Raw genomic sequence first — 21,671 nt, forward strand, 5'->3', positions numbered from 1 at the left:
CCACAGCGAGCAAACAACTGGGGCTGGGAGCTCCATAAGGATGCCAATGCCATTTCCAAGCACTGCATTGATGCTGCTGGAAGTGTCCTCAGCTTTGAACAAAGCACTCAAAATTCCCTCTATTATGCAAAATGAAATGAGTCAGGGAATTTGGCACTTACACAGGTGCACTGAGCTCTCTTCCTTCCTGGGATGCCATCAACCTTGACACCTTCTTCATCCTGGTGCTTGTGGTGGTTGCATCAGTGGGACAAATGCACAGAAACACACTGAGGTTTGGGTAGTGAGGCCAGGGATGCTGGCAAGGACTGGGAGTACATCTGTCGCTGCATATCAGAAAGTGGCTGTTTTCCACCCCAACTGCCATGAGGCCAGAGCAGAGTGATAAATCTGGGCTCATTGTTTGGAAAACTGGGAAACTGTTTAAAATGTGCCCTCTGGCTCAGCGAAGAGCACACTGACTTACAAGGGTAGATCCAAGCAGCCCCAGGAAGCTCTGAGCCTGCTCTTGTCCAGCAAAGTCCCTTGAGTGGGTGAGACCGGCTGTGATGGGACCTTTGTTTCTTCTGAAGTTCCTCGAGTTACTTCTGTTGCCTGCAAATTTCCACTACAGGTCCATAAATAAATCACAGACATCGCTTGGAAATCCTTGGGGGGCATTTCCACAGCTTGGAGTGAGTCTGTACACCCAAAAACCTCCAGCTGGTCCCATCCAGCGACTTCTTGTGCTCTTCTGACATACACAAGGATGGAGAAGCAAAGAAGTACGTCAACAGAGAAATCTGTAATGGTGATCAGTGCCCCAGGAAAAAATCACTCCCTTGATCTCAGTGCTATTGTTGAGTTCTGCAGAAGGCAAAGGGCAAAGGACTTTTGCATAAGGCATCACCTCAGAGGGCATTTTTGCCATGAGATCCTCAGTGGGATAGAGGAAAGGAGGGAGTGTGCAGCCTGCTGCAGGGATGTGGCCACAGCCTTTTCAAGGTGTGTAAATCACTGTCTTGGCTTATTCTGGATATGGGGAGATTTGGGGGAAGGAAAAAAAAATACTAATTATGTACTTTTCTTCTTTTCCCATTCTTCTATGTTATTTCTGAGATCAGCTTTCATTTTTAAATCCAGAAAGCAGCTGAGCTGTTTTCTTAGTGTTCAACGAGTAGTGCCAATGCTGTCAGGATAGACTGAACCTACAGACTGATTTCTTTGCTTCCTTGTTCCCTCAAAGCTTCATCCATTTCATCCTTCTGCTCTGAAAAGCTCTTTTTCTTTGGTGATGTACCTAGTTGCACGAAACAAAGAGAAGAACTGTGTTTGTTTATTATTATTATTATTGTTATTATTATTATTTTGTATATATGGTTGTCCACTGATGTTTTATATGGCTGTGAGGAAGCCTGGGAAAGGCACTGATGCATCACTGACAGTGTCACTTGTCTGCACTCAGCAACAGGCAAGATGCACACTACCCAGGTTGTGCACCTATTGTACTTTCCGTTTGTAATACATTATCAATAAAGCAAATCAGCTATAAGAACCTTTCACATCTGGTGTCTTTTCTCTCCCCGCTTTGCTGCTGCACTCCCAGCTGTATGCATCCCAAGGAATGCTTTGCTCTTCAAAATCATGCCAGCTTTTACAGAGAGCCCTGCAAGATCCTCTTTCCCTGCCTTCTCCTGGTATCTGCCAACACTGATCTGAAAGCTAAGGTTTCCAGCCAGCTAGGTTCTTGCTTGGCAAAGAGAAAGGACACAGAGAAGGGAATCTTTTATTCTTCTATCAAAATAAACCAATACAAATGCAACTTATTCCATAGTTTTGAGGAGTACTGCAGTGGAATGTTAGAACTGGGGGAAAAAAAAAATGCACAAACTCAGTGGTCTTGGCTTTGACTTGTCACAGCTTAGTCTATGAAGCAGCCACTTGACCTCCAGTAATGAAGTGAGGGAAAGAGATTTTCAATGAGACATGGCTGGAAACATCACTGGTGTCATAGACACAGAAACATGAACTGTAAGCACATTTTGGATACAGATTTCGTAATTTCATGACAGGAGCACAGGGACCATTGAGGGTATTCTTCCAGCTTCTAGGACAGATTATGTCCCCATCATCCTCTCTCCTAAAGAAAATCATCTGTAATAGGAATTTTTGATACTCGATTATCCTTTCTCAAGCCACAAGGGCATGCTGATAATGGTAATCTTTGTATTCTTCACAGCTGGGGCATAGCTGCAAAGGGAGGGAGGCGATTAGGAGAATATTAAGTCTTCATCTTCCAAGACGTTGTTGCTTCTGTTCCTCCTCCCTCTCTCCTCTGTTCCTCGTGCTTAGCAAAGAAAGCGGCAGGAGTATTATTTCTCAAGGCCTATAATGACGTCAATACGTGGGGTATTTATTTATGAAATTGAATCTAACAGTGGGGGAGAGAGTAGTGGAGGAAGATGGACGCGCAGAGCCAGCAGCTGCCAAGCCAGAATAGAGCTGCAACCTCACAGTATTTTTCTACCCTTTTTCTGTGGGAGGGACGCAGTGTCCAGAGCTTCAGAGGCCCAGGAAAAGCAAAGAGAAGAGAGAGGAAAGGCAAACTTAATATTGGGAGCAGAGGAACGGCAGTAAGGGGATGTCCTTAAAGACACAAATAGCCTGTTTTTGATGCTGGGATATTCAGATTTAATCCTTCTCCAGGAAGGGTAGCACCGCAGACACCTGCCCTCAGGAAGGCTCTGGCCAGGCCTGAGCAGCCCTTTCCTCTAAGCCTGTTCAGTCTTCGTAGAGCAAAATCAGAGAGGGTTGAAATTCCAGTCCAGGGACTTAATTTCTCCTTTTGACTTCCCTTCCTCACTTGCTGCTTCAAGCTCAGGCAGCAAAACAACTATCTAGGAAGACCAGCATTAAAGTTAACATGAAGATTAAATTGTCCCTTGCAGTCAGTGGCAAGCAGCTCTCTAGACTAGAATCCATGTCTGTTGGTATCACCATGTGTTCAAGCATAAAAGGTGAAAGCCAAAAAAAGAGAGTAGTTTCTTCTCTACAAACTCAGGAGCAGAGCATCCCTAGGGGTTGCCAAGGAGCTTGAGGAGCACAGATAATAAAGTCATAAAGGTTGGAAAGACCATAAGATCACCTAGTCCAACCATCAGCCCATGCCTATGAAATGATGACTATGATGATGTGACAACTTTGGCTTCAGTTCCAACAAGCACTGGCAGAAGACATCTTTGGGCATCTCTCCCTTTGTTTAAGTGAAAGTTTGGCCAATAGGGTACAGGCTTTGGTTTCTCTGGTAGGGTTTGCCTCCAAAAGAGAGGAGGAAGCAGACTGAACATCATCCTCTGTGAGTAGGCAGTCCCTCACTGTCTTATAAGTTATGCATGGAATTGTTCTCTCATGGATGGGAATAGAAGAGGATGGCTTTTGCCCTTCCCAGGTAGCATAGAATAGTGATAGGAAATGAGAAGAGGGAAAGGAAAACTCACAAATACAAGCATAGAAATCAAACAGTGCTAAAGGAGCCACAAAATCTCAAGGTTGATTGTCAAAGCCCCAGGTTTCCTGGAATTGCCTGACTGACTTCCTATCAATGAGAACAAGAAGGTGATGCCCTGAGAAACTGCCCCCTGCAAAAGCTTTGTTCACCCCTGCCACTGTTTTATGTGCCCTTGCAAACAGCACCAAGGTATCATCAGCCAGCCTGGAACTTATTGTTTATCCAAAATAAGGCAAGACAGACATGCTCTGGAGATCTGTTTACAAGTCAGGCTATCTCCAGTTATATAATGACACAAGCCTCGCTGCCAGCAAATTGTTGCTGTGAGCAGGGGAAGACAATTAGATCGCCTCTCCGGGCAGCGAGCGCGGACAATGCAGGCTTTGTGCCACCCGGCCACCAGCCCCGGCATCTGCGGCATGTCTTCAGAGGAAGAGGTGGCCTGGGGAGGGCTTGGGGCGCCGGAGCCGGGCTGAGAGCGCCTTCCTGTCCTGGCAACGAGGGGATGACAGTAATGGGTCGTCGCGCCGCAGGGCAGAGTGGCTCTGACCCCTCGGCTGCACATGGGATGGGAAGCTTTGGTGTTTGGCTTCCTATGCTTCCTGGTGTGCTGATGGATTTAGGCACTCGCTGAAGCTCCTGGCACTGCTTGCGGAGTCAGTGGAAAAAATGTAGTATCAAGAGATGGGAAATACCAAAGCCTCTCAGAAATGCACTCGCTTAAAAGGGAAAGGTGGTTTCCGCGTGAAACTGCATTCCTATCCTCCATGGATGGAGAAGGGAGCAGGGCTTTAGAAAAGTCAGGAGTGCTGTAATGAAAGCTGTGATGAATGATAGCTTGTCTCTCAGAAATGGGCCACAACCTGTTTTTGGTAGGAGCCTGGGTAACCTGATATTGTCAACAGCCGTAGATTAACTCAATGAAATTGTCTGCAAGAGGTTAGGGGAAGAAGAAGTGACTGCTGTCTGCCTGTTGAATAAGGGCACAAATAGCTGCATTTGCGGGGAAGTATTGGCAAACATCAGTGAACCATCAGTGTTGGAGGAGCCGATGGCCAGGGGGGTAGAGGAAATTTCTGCTGGTACTCGCTGGGACAAGGCTGCCTGTGCTGGCCACTGTCATTCCATCCTCTACACTGCTGCCCATTTGCTTCATGACAAGCAGACTGTTTAAATAAATATACTGTTACTCCAAATCATTTGGGTGATTCCTGCTTTCCTGGGAACATGTGCCTCACAGGTTCATGTTATGTTGAGAACATAGTAGTACTTCTTGCAAAAGCTGTGTGTAAAACCACAATGCAGGTAAACTGATAAATCCTCCAGCTGCAGAGTTCTCTCAGTGTTAGAAAGCATACCTCACCTGCATGGCCATTGGACAGTATATTGAACCAGTCAACCTCCAGTCCATCCACATGGCAAGAAAAACTCACCTTTTGTAATGGCAACCACGTACCTGTCTAAGATACAATACTCCTCTCAGCCCAGCAGAAATAGTTCCTTCTGGAAGTGAGTCATTTTTCTTTATCTTTCAAACCACTTCAAGCAATTTGTCTTGCAGACTTTCTGACTACATTTACATAAAATGCATCCTTCCTTTCTTTCTCATGCATGCATGAAGTTATTTTGGATGGTGCTCTCAGAGGTCACAGTGACACACAGCCAGTAGTGAGCACGCAATGCTTCCAGTAGGTACTCAGCAAGACTTGGGCAGGTGGCAAGTTCCTGGTTTCTTTGGGTACTTAGAAGGGATTTACAAGCCAATACGATGAGAAAAAAGGGCTAAAGTGCTGGCTGCTGCCAAAGCCTTCACAAGTTTGCTTACAAAAAGCAGGTTGTAGACATGAATAACCTCACAAGACCCCTGGAAATGAAGCTGCGAGTATGGGTTACTGGCAAAGTTAGGAAGGTGCAAGTGAGGATGGAAAAGTGAAGAGGCTTCCAGGAATGGCTTGTGCAAGTACGGCATGGTTAGGAACAGTTCCTCCCTGAGACTGGAGTGTAGGCTATTATTTATATCCCTATAGCTCTGCCAAAGCATGCTGCTTGCAGCATTAGAGCTGGAACTCGGGCTCTCAGCAAGCTGGAGGCTTTCATTCATAACTACAAGATGCAACAAGACCCTTTGGAGTCTGAGGGTGAGCAAGGCCATGGGCAAAAATAGCACAAGTTCTCCATAAGATCTGTCCTGCAGCTCAGTTTCTTACCATGTAGAACATCTTCTGTATCTTTAGGGTACAGAAGAAACGACTGGGAGGTACACGAAAGAGGCCTCCAGGCTTGTGATGCATGGAGCAGGATGGAACAGGTTGTGCTGATCCTTCCTGTGCAAGAATGGGCAGCATTATTAAAACTAGGACTCAAGCTGAAAATCCAATAAAGAGAGATGGCCCTTAGTGCAACAAGTGCAACAGGTAGAAGAGCTGGGGGTCTTCTTACCAAGGGATGTGGTGGATATGAGATACTTACAGGGATTTAAGATGAGTACACTGCAGAGAAGCCTACTGAGAGTTACTGAAAACACAGAAAGCATATCTGGCTCAGGAAGTTCCTGAGCTGAAAATAGTTGGAGGCTGGGGGGGGGGGGCAGTGAGGGGAAGTACTGTACACATTTGCCATTGTTCTTACTCCTCCCTAGGCTTTGACTTGTGAGCTCGGTTGAGGACTTGATGTTAGGTTAGATGGACCTTTGGTCTGACATGATAAAGCTGTTTTCATATCCTTATGCATCTTTCTGTGAGCAGCACATTCGTCAAAATTATCTATGCTTAACATGATGTTATGATGTGGAATACTGATAGCAAAATAACAAAATTGCAAAACCATGACAAACTTTATATTCATAAAGGATGATTTTATCCTGTTCTTATACGATCAGCTCCAAAAGGTCACCACCTTCATGCACCCTCACCCACTAGACACCCCTTGCTTCAACTTGCCTAAATGAATTGGTGGATTATGACCAGGGAACTGTGTATGGAGGTGAATACCGCCTCCAGTGTACTAGAAATGAGAGCAGCAACATTGAACATTGCAAAGTTTGTGTCAAGTGGGATCCACAAATGCTCACAAAGGAACAGAAAGAACACTGTATGAAAGTTTGCCAGGACCTATTGAACCAATAAGAGGTCGAAGGTGACAGTTTCCCAGATTGCCACATATAAACAAAGAAATGAAGCTACTTACCTTTAGAAGTCTTCAGACAGCCACTGACAACCCTTAAATGAGGTCTGGGAAGGGGTGGATCCTGGCTCCACCCCCTCCAGTCACTCCGGTGCATTGCATTCAGCTGAGCTCCCCTAGGTTAGCATTGCCTTCCCACCAGGTGCTTAATCACCAGTTGAGGCCATGACTTAGCATTTCCACTACAGCTTCCCAGCAAACTCAAGCGTGTAAGATTTAATTCATCCTACCTGGGATCTGTTTTAAAAGGTTTATTTGCAGTTTCAAGAGTTTGAGCTATTCTCAGCTCTCTATTCCCTGAAAAGTGGCATTTAATGATGAGTCTCCAAATAACAACTGAGCGGCCTGTTTTAGCTTTCTCTTCATATCCTTCTAGCTGGTCTTTTGAAGCCTCCTGTCCTGGGTCTCCCACTCTGACTCTGAGAAACTGCTGAGAACCAAGAGCTATTGGGATGCCAGGGCCCCCTGAGAGATAGTTTGGGGAAAAAACAAACAAACAAAAAAAACCCACCACCACCAACAACATAAAAACCCAACATTATTTAGAGCTCCATTATCTTGCCCTCTCCAAGCAGTTAGAGAGCAAAGCATGCATGGCTACACCAGGAGCTACCTCCTGAGAATCCATCAGTTGAAGACTTGGTACACTTCATAGCAAGCCATCTGTTATGGAACAAAACATCCAGCTTGGTCAATGCCCTCTGGGGTTGGCAGTCTCTGATTATCAGCATGTTTGCAGTACTAGAGGAATTACTTGATGCAAAATGACTGCTCTCACTTTGCTCTCCCTTTTGTCACATCAACTGGGAATCCCACTGAGGAAGATACAAAATTAGCCAAGAGCCACCCGGAGACATATCAAAGTGGACTGTGTCGCGACGGGTGGAGTGGGATTTTTGCCTCCAGTGACATTCACATTGTTCACACTCTTTTTACATTTTGCTGCTGCTCACATAATCACAGAAGCTATTCTTAGCCACAGGGAGCTTAATCTAAAATAATAATAATAATAATAATAAAAAAATTAAAAAAGAATACAAACACACATGAAAAACACCTCTATGAACCATTTCTAAAACAATAACTTGTGGCAGGGAGGGAAAAGGGCTGGCCTAAACATGTAGCCCTCTTCACCAAATAAGGATCCTTGTAAATGTGGCTCCAAGTGCTGCAAGGCTTAGGAAATACTGGGAGGGCTTTGGAGTGCAAGAGTGAATCAGCACGGCCATCACGTCACACCCTCATGAATAATACCTCTTACTTCCCCTGAATTGTGCATTGTGATAAAGACCTAGCTGCCTTTTTTGGTATTCCAGTGTCTGCCCAAGAAGAGCTGGATATGAAATTAGGTTTCCTGTACCTTAATAGATTAATTTAGTTTGAACTAAAAATGAGGGCACATGTACTGTCGGGAGCCAATAAGCCTCAAAAGACATATGTTTCCTTTCTTTCCCCCTTCTTTTGTGCTTTGCTAGTTTAAATGTCAATTTTAACTGATTTTCTCCAAATTTTACTACTGTAACATCTTCATTTGGGAAGATAAGGCATGCTAAGTGGTGGATGTCTAATGATATTGCATTTCAGCAAGGCTAGACCCTGCAAAGTCATGCACATCAGCTGCTGGCTTTGCTCCATGTAGTGCAGCAAGTACATGCAGAACCAAAGGTGACATCTACACTGCTCTCTACTTTGGTTCTTGGGGCATAAGGTGTTTCTGTGGCACTGGAGAAGTATTAACTCCTTTCATTGCTCTTGAAGTTTTCTGTTTTAAGAGCTGTACTTGCCCAGAATTCATGAGTTCTACTGACCGTTTTCTGACCATGGGAAGGAGAACACCCTGCTGTTACTATTTCAGTGCATCTCGTGGCAGAAAAGAGGCAGACTGCATCATCTTATTTAGTGGTGGATATTACAGCAGAGATCATGGGTGACAACAGACAAATAGAGCCAAGGAGAGAACTGTGCTTCCAGTGGGAATTCACACACATTGCAAATTCCTCGTATGGCAATGTTTCCTTTTCCACCAGAGACCCATAACATGTTTCCCTCTCACACAGAGGACACAGACAGGAATTTCCATGGTGACTGTCAAGACAGCATCCTTATCTAAGGGAAACTTAAGATAAAACTTTCTGTGGAAAAAGTCTGTGACCTGGTGAAGGTTGCTAAGTGTCTCAGACAGCCCTGTCTGAACTTTCTGAAACTTCCAAGCCCTGTGTTGTTAAAAGAAGCCTTCACATTTTTACCACTGGATGAACACTGCCCCTCTAGTGCTACACATATAGGGCTGTGAAAGAAAGGTAATAGGGACACTGAGGACAGAGAAAAGGAACCCTGTCAAAATCTTTCTCAGATCCAGATGCCTTATTGTCTTCCTATCTTAAAAACCATCAGTTCTAGAAAATTCTGTCAGAATTGGTATAAAACTTTGATTCTCAGACAATGGTGTCTGCCATAAGGTCCTCCTGGAGTTTCCACACCTTGAAGGGAACAGAAACCAATATTTGTGATGATTTCAAGGCTTGTTGCCAATTTTTCTACCATCTCCTTTTTCACGTGCAAATCCCTACCACATTCAGTAGCTCAGTAGTACATTTGGCAGCTGACAAAAGGCTATATTCCTGCCAAGCAGAGTCTTGAAATCCTACATATTAAACACAAAACTTGTTTATCACACCAGCCCTGTATTTGGAAGGTGGCATTAGCTAATTCATCAGGCCTCATGGCACAGATTTATCATAGAATCACAGGATCATTTGAGTTGGAAGGGACCCTTAAAGGCCATCTAGTCCAATTCCCCTGCAATGGGAACTGCAAGGAAAACCTGCACTAGACCCATCAGAGCCCCATCCTGCCTGACCTTGGGTGTCTCCAGGGATGGGGCATCTACCATCTCTCTGGGAAACCTGCTCCAGTGCCTCACCAGTGCCTTTTGTGTAGGTTCTCCAACTGCACTCATAAAAAGCTTCCGTTACGCTGCTCATGTTATGACCAGCAGCATCTATCACCTAGTGCCACAGGTAAGGGCAATGCAAACAAATGGCAAAGCACTCACTGAAGAAGCATCTCCAGTCTTCTCAGGGCCATGCCATACATTTACGTCTTGGCACTTTCTCCTCAGAGATGGTAAACTCAAAATTGTGGTTTGTAGTAAAACGTGATTTCATGCTGCTAAGAAATACACCATCAGACTGTATCAACTTACTGCTTCAGACAGTTATCACAGAAGATAAAAAGGCCCAGCACTTGTGCTGAGTGCGGTTTTGGCTGCCTTTGTTATCTCCCCTGGTTTCTGTGCTGGAGTCCAAGACATTTTTGTGGTCACCCGCAGGCTGTGGTGCTAAGACCTTGGGGGAAAGGTCCCTCCACCTCTAGGGTGCCCCAACATAGTATGGAGCACAGCAGAATCCTCTGCCTGGTGCTACCCTCACTGTCACTGCCTCTCTGATGCTGGAAGGAGCTGAGCTTCCAGCCCTCTTGTCCTCCTTCCTTCCTAAAGAGGAATTTCAAAGAACTGTGTCAGGAACACCCTGGAATTTCCTAGTGATTGCTGATAGCAGATGAAAGCCACTGAAGAACAGCATCAATGATTATGATGATTAATGTTTCTTTCCATATGAATACTACTGAAAGAGGAGAGCCAGTGTGCCTTGAGAGAGCAAAATTCCTTTGTCTCGCTCATCTGCCCCTCTCAAAGACCTTTCCTTTCCTTTTTTTTTTTTTTTTTCTAATTTTTTTTTCTTTAAATCCAAAAATGGCTCATAAGAAAGTAAGTCCTCCCAGCCTCGCAGCTTGTGTTGCTATTCTAAGCATGTCCTCTGAAGGCTGGTCAAAGTTAAACCGACAATTTTTCAGGTCTTTTCCCTCCTCTTTATTCCTCTACACCCCCCCCCCCCCCCTACCTCTAAGGGGACCCCATTTTAATTATTATTTAGGAAAAGACAGCTGCTTCCTGTTTGTATCATTAATTTATTTTGTTTCCTGAAGGGAAGCTTTGGTGAAAAGAATCTGTGGATAGCTGGAACGTCTCACAGAATATCACTGGCTGCACGGGCCAAGGTTAAATACAATAGCTAGGTTTATTTTTAAATGATTATTCTTTTTCTTAGTTCATGCCAAAGCAGAGTCAAAAATTCTAGCACATGTAACTAAGCTTTTACAGTAAATTCTGCCTTACATACATAAGTCCCCAGAAGGGAGACAGGCATTCTTAGTTACAACAAAAGCTCAAACTCTGATTTCCCCCCAACTATTATGAAAACCAAGGCCAGAGGGAGATGAGGTGTGGCTCCCTTTCTCCGATTTCTCAAAACCTCGCACTCTGGTAAACTTGATATGCTAAAATCAGGTCTGACCATCATGACAGCCTTCCACAATGAGATGATTGCCTTGGTGCATGAGGGGGTAGCAGAGAATGTTGTTTATGCCATTTTTAACAAGGCTTTCAGTGCTGTCTGCCGTAACATCCTCACAGACAAACTGATGAAACATAGATGACATAAATGGACAGTGAGGTGGCTCAAAAGCTAGCCGAACTACTGAGCTCAAGTGGTTGTGATCAGTAGCATGAAGCCCATCTGGAGCCCATTCACTAGTGGTGCACCCCAGGAGTTAATACTGGGGCCAGCAGTGTTTGACATCTTCATTAATAACTTGGATGATGGGTATGACGACACCCTCAGCAAGTTTGCTTGTGATACAACACTGGGAGGAAAAGTTAAAAGAGCAGATGGCTGTGGTTCCAACTCAGAGGGACCTTAGCATATGGAGATATGGGTCAAATCCATACATCAAACCTCATAAAGTTCAAAGGGCAATGAAATGGGTAGGAATAACTCCAGAGCACCGCTAGGAGCTGGGAGCCAATTGGCTGACTACAGAGTTGCTTTACAGAAAAAGACCTTGGGTTCCTGGTGGGCAATGAGCTAATTGTAAGCCAGCAAAATGTCCTTATGACAAAGAAGGCCAAGAGCATCCTGGGCTAATAGGAAGGATTGAGGGAGGTGATCCTGTCGCTGTCCTCACTCAGCACTGGAGATCTAGGTACAGTTCTGGTTGCCTCAATACATAGCATAAATGTGCTGGAACGAGTTCAGCAAAGACTCAGAAAGATGATTAAGGGATTGCAGTATCTGGTGTGAGGAGAGGATGACAGCTGAGGCTGTTCATCCCAGAGAAGAAAAGGCTTAGGGATGGTCTTACCACTATACATAAATACCTTACTGGAGAAGGAAAGATGGAGTCAGGATCTTCCCAGTGATGTCCAATGACAGGATGGCAGGTGGTGGGCACAACTGGAAAGAAGAGAAATTCCATTTAAATACTAAAAAAATCTTTTTCTTTGTTTTGCTGTGAAGGTGGTTGAACAATGACAAAAGTTGCACAGAAAGGTGTGGAGTCTCCAGTCTTAGAGATAGTCAAAACCCAACTGGACATGGTCCTACATGATTCAATCTGGATTGAACCCAGAAGTTGGAATATATGATCTCATGAGGTGTCTTCCAGCCTCACCTATACTGAACCCGAGACTGTGACTAGAGATCCAAGAGCAAACAAGGTGCAAAGCTCTTCCAAGTCAGTCTCAGACTTAAGTCATATGACCAATATCATCAATGAACTACATGAGGAGCTGTGAGCTGCACTTTAAACAGAGGTCTTCTGGAGAACTTTCAAGAGCATTTAAGACAGACCATTCCCAAGCCCTGAGCAACCACCCCACTCAGCTCCCATTCAACATCTCACATTTTGTCTGTCTTGTTCTTCCCATTCATTATAGCAGAGAGGCACCCACTGGCCCTGGCAGCCTCACTGCTGTCCGGCATTCCTGCTGTGAGGAGTTATTTGGCACTAGCACTACTGACCTTTTCACAAGACCAAAGATTACAGGAGGTTTTATTTATTGCACATGAAGTAACCCCTCATCCCCCATCCTGTTTTTCCTGGTTTCCTTTCTTTCGTTTGGTTCTCCCCTTCATTAGGAGCTTTCACATGCCAAGCTGCTTTGATGGAAACCACTACTTGAGAAAGAAAAATTGCACATACTCTTTCTTCTACTCCCTCTTCATATAGCTTAAAATTGAATAATGACCTTTTTTCCTTTTCTTTTTTTCCCTTCTTTTTTTCTTTAAAAGAGTATTTCAAACAGCAAAGTCAGCCATGAAGGGTAGGATATGCTAAGATATGCTCAAAAGGATGGTAGAGAAGCTAAATAACAGTGGGCAAGCTTTTAAATGAAGAGAAAGCTACAATTTAATACTCACACTTTCACTGACTAAAATGACTGAAAAGCTTTCCACACCCTTCCCTTGGAAAGCAAGCTCTTCTTATAGTGAACACTTAGAAAAGTCAAAAACTACTGAAAAGCAACCTTTTAAGTAAGATATCACATAAACATATTTTGATCTATTACATTACATCTATACATATATTGATCTATAACATTATTGACAGTAAATTGGTGCAGGACTTTTGACAGAAACCGATTGCTGCACATAGACTTGCATTAAAAAAGGTAGGGTGAGCAATGCATTCAGCGCCTGAAAAGGCACGTCCTCCCGTGCTGCAGAAATGTGGTACCCCTCAGCTCTGCATGATGAGCAGAATGAATGAGTGCTGCAACCGCATGCAGAATTAATAATTCTGTCACATCCCAGGAAATGGTTCTTTCCCCGGGAAAGAAATAATATTACATTGTGCACTAATGAGCAGGCAAGAACCATCATTTGAAATTGTGATTGAATTTGAGGTTCGCCCCCCGGGGCTAACTGCAACCAGCTGAGATAGTTTTGCAGCTCGCATCTCACTGGTTAGCACACGCACCGTGTCTCAGTCATTTCCCACCAGTGCATGAGTCCAAGGCTGGGCTCCCACCACACGGCTGAGGCTGCATTAGGCAGAGCCCTTCAATTATAAAAGACTTGAACTTCCTTTTTATCCAGGAGATGGGTGGGAGTCTTTTGATGGTACCATTTCCTGCCGGAGGGACAGAATTGGGAAGAAAAATAAAACTTTAACCTCTTCACTCAACTATGGAGAAGATAGTCTCGCCATTGGGCAAGGTTTATTCTGCTGGGAAGCTTGGGCTATTCCCATCCCGGGTATAACACAAGGTCAACAGCAGCAGTCTCCAGGAATATTAATCTTTCACCCCTCAGACCGTGCCACGGGTAATTAATCACTTGATTGCATAACTTCTTGTAAGACAGGAAAAATAAGCTGCCTTTGCCAGCTTTTTGGACAAGTTATTTCACATACATTTGAACTTTCTTCCAGTACTTGTTGGGTTTTGATTGCAATGAATGAATCGCATCCAAACCCTTTCCCGGCCACAGAGGAGACAGACAGCATGGAGGCGCATTATGTCCCAAGGTGCCATCAGGGAGCGGGACACTCCTGCTGTTGTGGGGGGTTCCCTCCGACCTCCCAGGAGGTGGGAAGGTCCAGCTTTGCACAGAGCAGCTTGGCCTGGGGGAAATAGCAGAGTACTGCGTTTACCCTGCCTTTTACATCTGCATGTAATTGAAAGCAGGATCTGGCCAAGATGCCGTTAACTCCGGAGAGCTGGAACTCGCTTAGGAGCAGGGAAATCCTGAAGTTTAATCCTAGAAAGTTAAGTTTCGTGCTACAATCACCTGGGACATGATGCAGTGATGGGCCCAGCTGTGGGAGAGCTTCAGGCACTGGAGCTCACGTAAAGCTGTGAGAAACATTGAGCTAAATGCACTGCTAGAGTGGCTGAGCATCAGCTAAACCCACCTCCTCCTCCATGCTGTGGGACTCATTCTTCCCTTATTTGTTAAACAGGGATGAAAAAAAACAAGTTTTTAAAATTATTATTTATTTTTAATTGCTCTAAGTCACATGTGGTAATGAAACAGAAAACAAGGTGCCCAGAGGCTACCTCATTTCTCAGCTCATGTGGACAACAGCCAGCCCATTCCCAACCCTGAGTTTCTGACCTCAGGAGTGCTCCCTGGTGCTGGTGAGCCCTTTGGCAGCCCCAAGCATCCCACTTGCCTCCTACAGTAAAAAATCAGACAGAAACTTTACTTAGGCTTTTTGGATTGCCCCAGCTAAACAGTTGGTGAAGCTTCACACTCCCCTTCACACTCAGATTTCCTGAAGTGAGTTAGCCTGAGGCTGATGGTGATATAGAGGGGTTCAGAGGTAGTCACAAGTTAGGACAGTGCCCTCCCCAGTTCTGAAGTGAAGGGTTCTTGGTTCTGCATGAAGAAGAAAACTGGAAAAAAGTTTATTGGCCACAAGGATCAGAGCTGGTCAGGGCTGATGGATGAAAGCGCTATTCTTTAACAGATCTTGGAAAAGCAGTCAGGAAGCTCGGTTTGAAAGTGTTCCTGTGAAGATCACTTTATCCTTTGGCTCTACATAGTCCTTTGGTAAAAACAGAGAATCATTTCCCCATTTTAAGTGTTTTAAGATCTTTGCGGGAAAGATGCTAACAAAGCCGATAGCTTAGCACTGTGTGTTATTAAGTGTTGCTGCCTGCTACAGTGTCATGGGTGACACAGGGAACAGCACAGGCAAATGCAGCTTTACAAAGCCACACTAACTGAGTAAGGACAAGTGAGGAGAGTGGAAATCCTGTGAACAGGTTGTAGGCACATTGCACCCGCTGCTGTGTATGGGTTATGTTTGCATCTCTGCTTGCCGTGAAGCAACCTGGTGCCCCCCAGTGCATTCTCACACTGAACAGAGCCTCTCACATGCCCACAGTATCAGAGACCACCAAGAAAGATCCTGTACCTTTTCGGCTGATGGCTCTGGATCATGCTTTGTGTTGAAAAAGCATCTATCAAATGTGCTGTGATGAGAGCTCTGACATCTCAGCTGTACTTGCTAATGCATGCTCCTCAATATGCAGTGTGTGGCTACAGGCGGCTCACGCTCCATCTGGCCATAGTTATAGGGCTATCAAGAACAGGTCATCCAGATGAATTCCCTCCAAATCTGGTATTGCACCAATGTAATGACATGACGTTGCTGAAATACAGGCAAATTAAAAACAAGGCCAGACGCAGCTATTCCCCAGGTACCATTCACATGAATAAACAAGATAAAGCCTGGGAAGAAAAGCTCAGGAAATGGTTCTATTTACAGCTTGATCACAAATCTTCCAAAAGCAACTGAGCCAGCTGGACAACTTACTATCTTCAACCACTCTCCTGCTGCCCCTCTAGATTGGTTAGCAATGAACTGAAAATAACCACCCAGGCTGTTGAGACAGCAGCACAAAAAAAGATAATAACTTCCAACAGATGATGGTGAGATGAAGGTAAAGACAGAATAGAGGGGCAGATGTCTTCAACTGAAGGACAACTAAGTTACAGCAGGCAAGTAGATGATTTAGAGGCAGCAGCAGGAGAACCAGTAGGAACCAGTTCACTCAAATATGTCACAGCTCATGGACCATGAAGTATTCCAGTTTCCATCTGTGGAAACCCATTGCCAGCTCAGCTTCCTGCAAGAAGAGTCCGCTTAAACTGAAGTTTAGCTTGTCCTATGACAGGCAATGCAGAACCAGCTTAGGTTAGAAGTTAGAAGTCTCAGAGCAGCTGCAAAACTTAATAAGAAATAATACTTCCGGTCTGCCTGATCAGTACAGAAAAGCCTTACCCATCCTCTTCATAGAATCATAGAATCATTAAGGATGGAAAAGACCAATAAGATCACCAAGTCCAACCCCAACCCACCCCCGCCAATATTCCCCTTCGAACCACATCCCTCAGTGTCATATCTCCACATTTCCTGAACACCTCCAGAGACAGTGACTCCATCACTTCCCTGGGCAGTCTTTTCCAATACTTCTCCTTCTTCACTTCTTCCTCTTGCTCTACATCTAATGGCAGGGAAGAAAAAGAGAAGCAGCATAGTCTAATATGTTGGGAGCTCTCCTTATCGTGAATAACTACGGCAGATTTAGGACAACATTCTGCCAGAGACTGGTGCTAATCAACAAAGCTGTATTAAAAGGAAAGACATTTTTAGTGGACTGATTCAGGAGGCAGACATTTCAGTTCATACAGTTGCATACTTGCACTTGGAGCATCCAAGTTGAGCAAGCCAACAGTGTTCTCTTGAGCAAAATTCTAACTGACTTCTGAAGATGCATTTGCTGATCACTGTTGAGTGAACCCCTGTCCTTATCTTGACTTTTGTCCAGCGGTGGATAAGTGTGGTTTTCAGCAAGGTGTCCACCATCATCAGACCCCCTTGCCCCTTCTCCAGGTGTCTGAATGTCAAAGCTGGGTTTGGATGAATTGCCTTGCTAAAGTCAGAAACAATTTTTTTTTTTTTTCCCCTAAATGATTAAAAATCAAGCATTCCATTTTGATAAAGGTTAAATCACCCTAGATTTTGTACACACTTGTAAGAGTGTGAGAATGTGAAAATGTGGGCAGGAATTGTTGAGGACAGTATAATTAGGAAAGTTTCAGGTTGCATAATGTCTGGAGTCTGTAAGTTAATATGGGACTGCTGCTGCCTCATGCATTACAAATTTTCCTGAGCAACTTTGTAAGGCATTGGTGGGGTAAAGGAAGATTTTGTTTTTCCTATTTACAAAGCAGTTTAACCAATGAAACAACTAAATCAGTGGCTTTGGTGGGACACCCACTGCACATATCAATGTCCAAGAAATAAAAATGTCTCTGGAGCTCCTCTTGTAAATAAGATGAGAGACCTGTGAGTGCACTGGAATGCTTGTTTGTGGCTGAAGATTAAGATATAATACTGCATTTATTGATTTTGTTCTTTGTTCCCCTCTCCATCTCAAAGATGGTTACAAAGAAATTCCAAACTCTTTAAGTTATAGATGTCTAAATATCTGCCAAATATTTTCACTGCTACCAGTTTAGACAAAATATTTCGAGATTATTTCCATTCCAGACAACGTGAAGTTGGAAGTGAGTGCATGAAGAGCAGAAGTGTTTTAGTTAGGTGTCCAGATCTTATTTTCTTTCTATTCTTGTCTGCTTTGTTAGAGCTTCTAACACAGTATTTGTCCTATTCCTTCCAGAGTCTTTCTTCTCTTGGAGATTTTCACATAAAAATTAGGAATGAATAACCACCAGCAAACTGGTAGCACTAGACTGCGTGGAATCAAAATGGTTTTGCATGTAAGTAGAGGAAGGATTTTGATTGGACACTGAAGACTTCTAGAAAGTGAATGTGCCCATCATGTCAACATGAACATCATTTAAAAGAGCAAAACTGATAGAGCAAGACCTTCAAGAGTGTGTTGGTATACCAGAAAAGTGGTATTTTGGTTGTGATTTTCATTGCTAGTTTCCATTCCTAAGGCAAAACCTACAGCGAGCAATGGAATTCAAGAAGGTAGAAGAGGATTTCCAGGAACATGTGTCTTTCCAGGGATACCTATTAATTACCTTAGCTCCTATATATTCTAGGCCAAACAGCTGTAAATAACAACAAAAATAAAAATCCCTCATGGAACTTTGCTCAAAATGAGCCAGTTGCTGTGAAGACATCAATCCTCTGGGCTGGATGGGTGAGCTATGAATTTGGCTGCAGAAGTTCAGTAACCAAGAAGAATCAATATTGTTGTTGGGAAGCTTTCAAGTTGCTGGCTTGGTTGGAAGCAGTGGATATGCAGTGTTTCTGTTAGGTACCATTAACCCTCTCATCTGCCACACCTCAGGCTACTCCCACTTGAACTGGAGGCACAATTTGCAAGGCAGATGGGGCACAGCTGTGCCAAGAGCATAGAAGGTACGCTGTACTGAAAACTGCCTCGATAGTTTGGCCATGGTATTAGCGTTTGGGTGTATAAGGGTCTTCAAGTGATTCCACTGGCTTTGCTGGACTAGTATTCTGCAAAAGGAAATTTAGCCCACCAATACGACCTTTACTGAACAGCTGCTTCCTGTCTCCACCACTGGCTCCAAAATTGAAAAAAAAGCAACAACCAAACCTGTCTCTTGGCCCAGAGCTTTAGGTATTCATATGACAAAGTCAGTCATAAAATTCCCATGATGCCAATCAAGGGGAGCCTAAGATCTAACCTTAACCTTGGCACTGCACTCCCACCATAACACCCCCCCATCACTCCAGGGTGCGGTGCCTTTAGTTCCAGCTCTTTGCATGCCAGGAAAAGTAGAGACATGAAGTGTAAAAATAGATATTAAACAGAGGACCATTGTTGCCATTGCATGATAGCAACCTCGCCTCTCTGCTCTTGCAGCAATGGCGCACACTGGACACACAGGCTGTCTTGCAGACTTTCTTGAATCACTTTATAGATTGGTTGTATGTTTTGTGGAGTGATATGTACACTTTTCCAAGAAGAAAGTTTTTGTTTTCAGAAGTGCTTCTGAAGCCTATGCAAGACTTTCTATCAAACCAGGTTCTTACATACAAGCTCATACTGCTGTTCATGCCATCTGTCAGTCAACCCAACATCTGTAACATGAGGGGGAACTTGATGTGCTGGCTTTCAAACCCCAGATCCAACCTGAGAAGTTACCTTCAGCAGATGACTGCGGGGCTGACCTTCACCATCAGGCACTTGTCATCCTCTAGCTATGAGATCACAATCAACATGACTGCAAACACACGTGAAAAAAGAAGCTTACAATTCTTTTCAGGTGCTGAGAGAAGCTGAAAAGTGACCAGTGAAAAAGTAAAACTTCACTTGGCCAACGTGTTAAAAATGCTTTCCTGCACAAGGAGACTTCATACAAGGGAAAAGTAAAGTTGCAGCTTTCTAGAAATGGGACGTAGCGTTTTATAATTCCTTCCCCCTGTTACTTTGCGAAGCCACCCCACCCACAATTAACTGCTGTCTGACTCACTCTTGTGTCTCGTTTGGAAAGAAAGGCTTTCCACCAGTGGGGGCACCTGGTCAAGAACATGACATTCAGGGTGGTGTTCCATCTTTACACTTCAAACCACTTTAAGTAGCTTTATATCTATGACTACAGGGACCTTTGCTTAGACATATGCATTACCAGTGTAAGAGACATGTTGTCATATCCTTGCTGTAAGTAAAGAGATCAGGTCTTCTGGAAAATTAGTCTTCTTGGGCCAAGCTGACTCAATGGCAATAAGACATCTCTTCTGTATCAGTTCATTTGCCATGTTGTGCTCCTCTGGCAGTGTTACCCTCTACTATTCTGGGAACACATATTTGACCTTTGTTACAGGGGTTTATTGTCAACATGTGTCCACTGGGAGCCTCAGCAACTTCTTCTATTGTCTATTGTCTTATAAACAGTCTTATAAAAGCACTACCGGAAAGCCAATAATGCACCAAAATGGAAATTGCTGGTAACTCAAAAGCTTAACTTTCGACTTCTGCATCTTACGGTGGTAGAAGAGGTGAGACACAGGGAAGGGATGCAGCCTCCTCTCCTCTGTGTCCCTAAGCCTCAACATATAGCTGATTCCACACTGTGTGAGCTGGGGATACTAGTCTTCAGTGGCTTCAAGCGGAAAATAACAAAAAGAAGAGAGAAAAGCTGATGGGAATGATACTTTGCCGGCTGACTCTAAAGTGAAATGAATTTTCTTCTTGACCAAAACTCCCAGTTTGTGGCTGGGCTATTGTGGTAAGCACATAAAAGATGCTTTTTTATTGTTAACAACATTGAAGTGTCTCATCCTAAGACATGAATGACACAAAACCATTGGAGCACCTTCATCCAAGGGAAGGCTGATAGCATACTTAGGAAATGTCCCTGTGAGACCAGTTTAGTAGTCCTCAGTTTCATTTCCAAAATGCTATGTGCAGAGTCTGAATCCTCTCTGACTTTTGAGATGGTCCCACCACTTCCAATTTGTCATTCTGGCAGGCAAACAAAGTACATTTAGGGAAGAATCAGATCTCCTCTGTATGGAAAATTAAGCAGCTTCCAGTACCCAAGCAACAGGCAGGGATGGTTCAGCATTGACAATTAATGGTTTTTCCTGGTCCACAAGGCTGGGTGGAGCAGCAGGAAAAAAGAAAATGGGATAAGCAAAGACCTGTATCAGTGCTGCTGCCAGAGACATTCTATCATCTTTGGTGGTAGGGCAGGGGAAGAGGATATTGCATTCCTCAACAGTCATCAGTAGGTTCCAGAGCTAAGTTGGCTCCAGCTGGTAGGGTATGGTGTGCTGCCAACTGCTAATATTAAGTCAGGATGAAGTGAAGCTGTCAATATGACTGGGACTAAACAAGCTTGAAAGGAGCAGGATAAATAAATAAATAAATAAATAAAAATACGTGAAGAGAACAAATGAGGAACACAAAAGAGATACTGTGGGCTCTTCTGTGGACTTTTCTGCCCTCAGCAAAACCTTTTTCATGCTTTGACAACCATCAGTGCCAACACCATCCAGTGCTGAAGTAGGTATCTGCTTGATTGGTGTGTAAAGCACTATTTTCACAAAGGGGCACAGAAAGAACATCAGGGCATGTGCTAAGATGGATACAGCAGATCTATAAGGAAGACTATAGCATAAAATAATTTGCAGGCATCTGAGTTCTCAGAGATGGTATTAGTGATTGACTGTCCATCCCAGCACATAACCAATCTCTGAAGTACCACTCACCCCTCAAATACACAATTGTTTCTGCATACAAAACACCTCCAATAAATTAACACGATTAACACTCAGACATTTTCTAAAGTACCTCTTTTAGCCGTCATTAAGAGCTGAATTTTGGAATTACAAATGACCTGTTCTTTACTAATCTGAATGTGATGTTGCTTCTCAAAAGTGAGGTCAAATTTCTTAAATTGGGCAATTGCAGATGTGCCCTGAGCAGAGAGAACCATTATTAAATCTGAAAAGTTGTGGTGTTGCCAAAGAAAACCAACCAACCAACCAAAACAAAACAAAAAAAACATGAAAAACCAACCAAAACAGTAAAGAAAGAATAAACTCTAGATAAATCTGTATCATCATACCCCAGTGGACCTTTAGAGATGGAAGACTTCATTTTCTCCCTAAGCCTAAATGGCAAGAAACACACCTTGTG

General features: G+C 43.9%; 1 long non-coding RNA gene across 1 annotated transcript in view; it reads right to left on the reverse strand.

Moving 5' to 3' along the window:
• Window positions 1-1,198: 1,198 nt before the first annotated feature.
• The window catches only part of LOC140253356 (uncharacterized), a 121,896-nt gene continuing 101,423 nt past the window's right edge, over window positions 1,199-21,671 (reverse strand). The window contains exons 3-4 of the long non-coding RNA XR_011903832.1: window positions 11,889-11,964; window positions 1,199-1,279 (exon numbers count right to left, since the gene is read on the reverse strand). This is a non-coding gene — a long non-coding RNA (uncharacterized lncRNA). The remainder of the gene's footprint in view (window positions 1,280-11,888; window positions 11,965-21,671) is intronic.

This window comes from Excalfactoria chinensis, chromosome 5 (assembly GCF_039878825.1).
Source record: "Excalfactoria chinensis isolate bCotChi1 chromosome 5, bCotChi1.hap2, whole genome shotgun sequence".
In the NCBI taxonomy this organism is placed as follows: Eukaryota; Metazoa; Chordata; class Aves; order Galliformes; family Phasianidae; genus Excalfactoria; species Excalfactoria chinensis.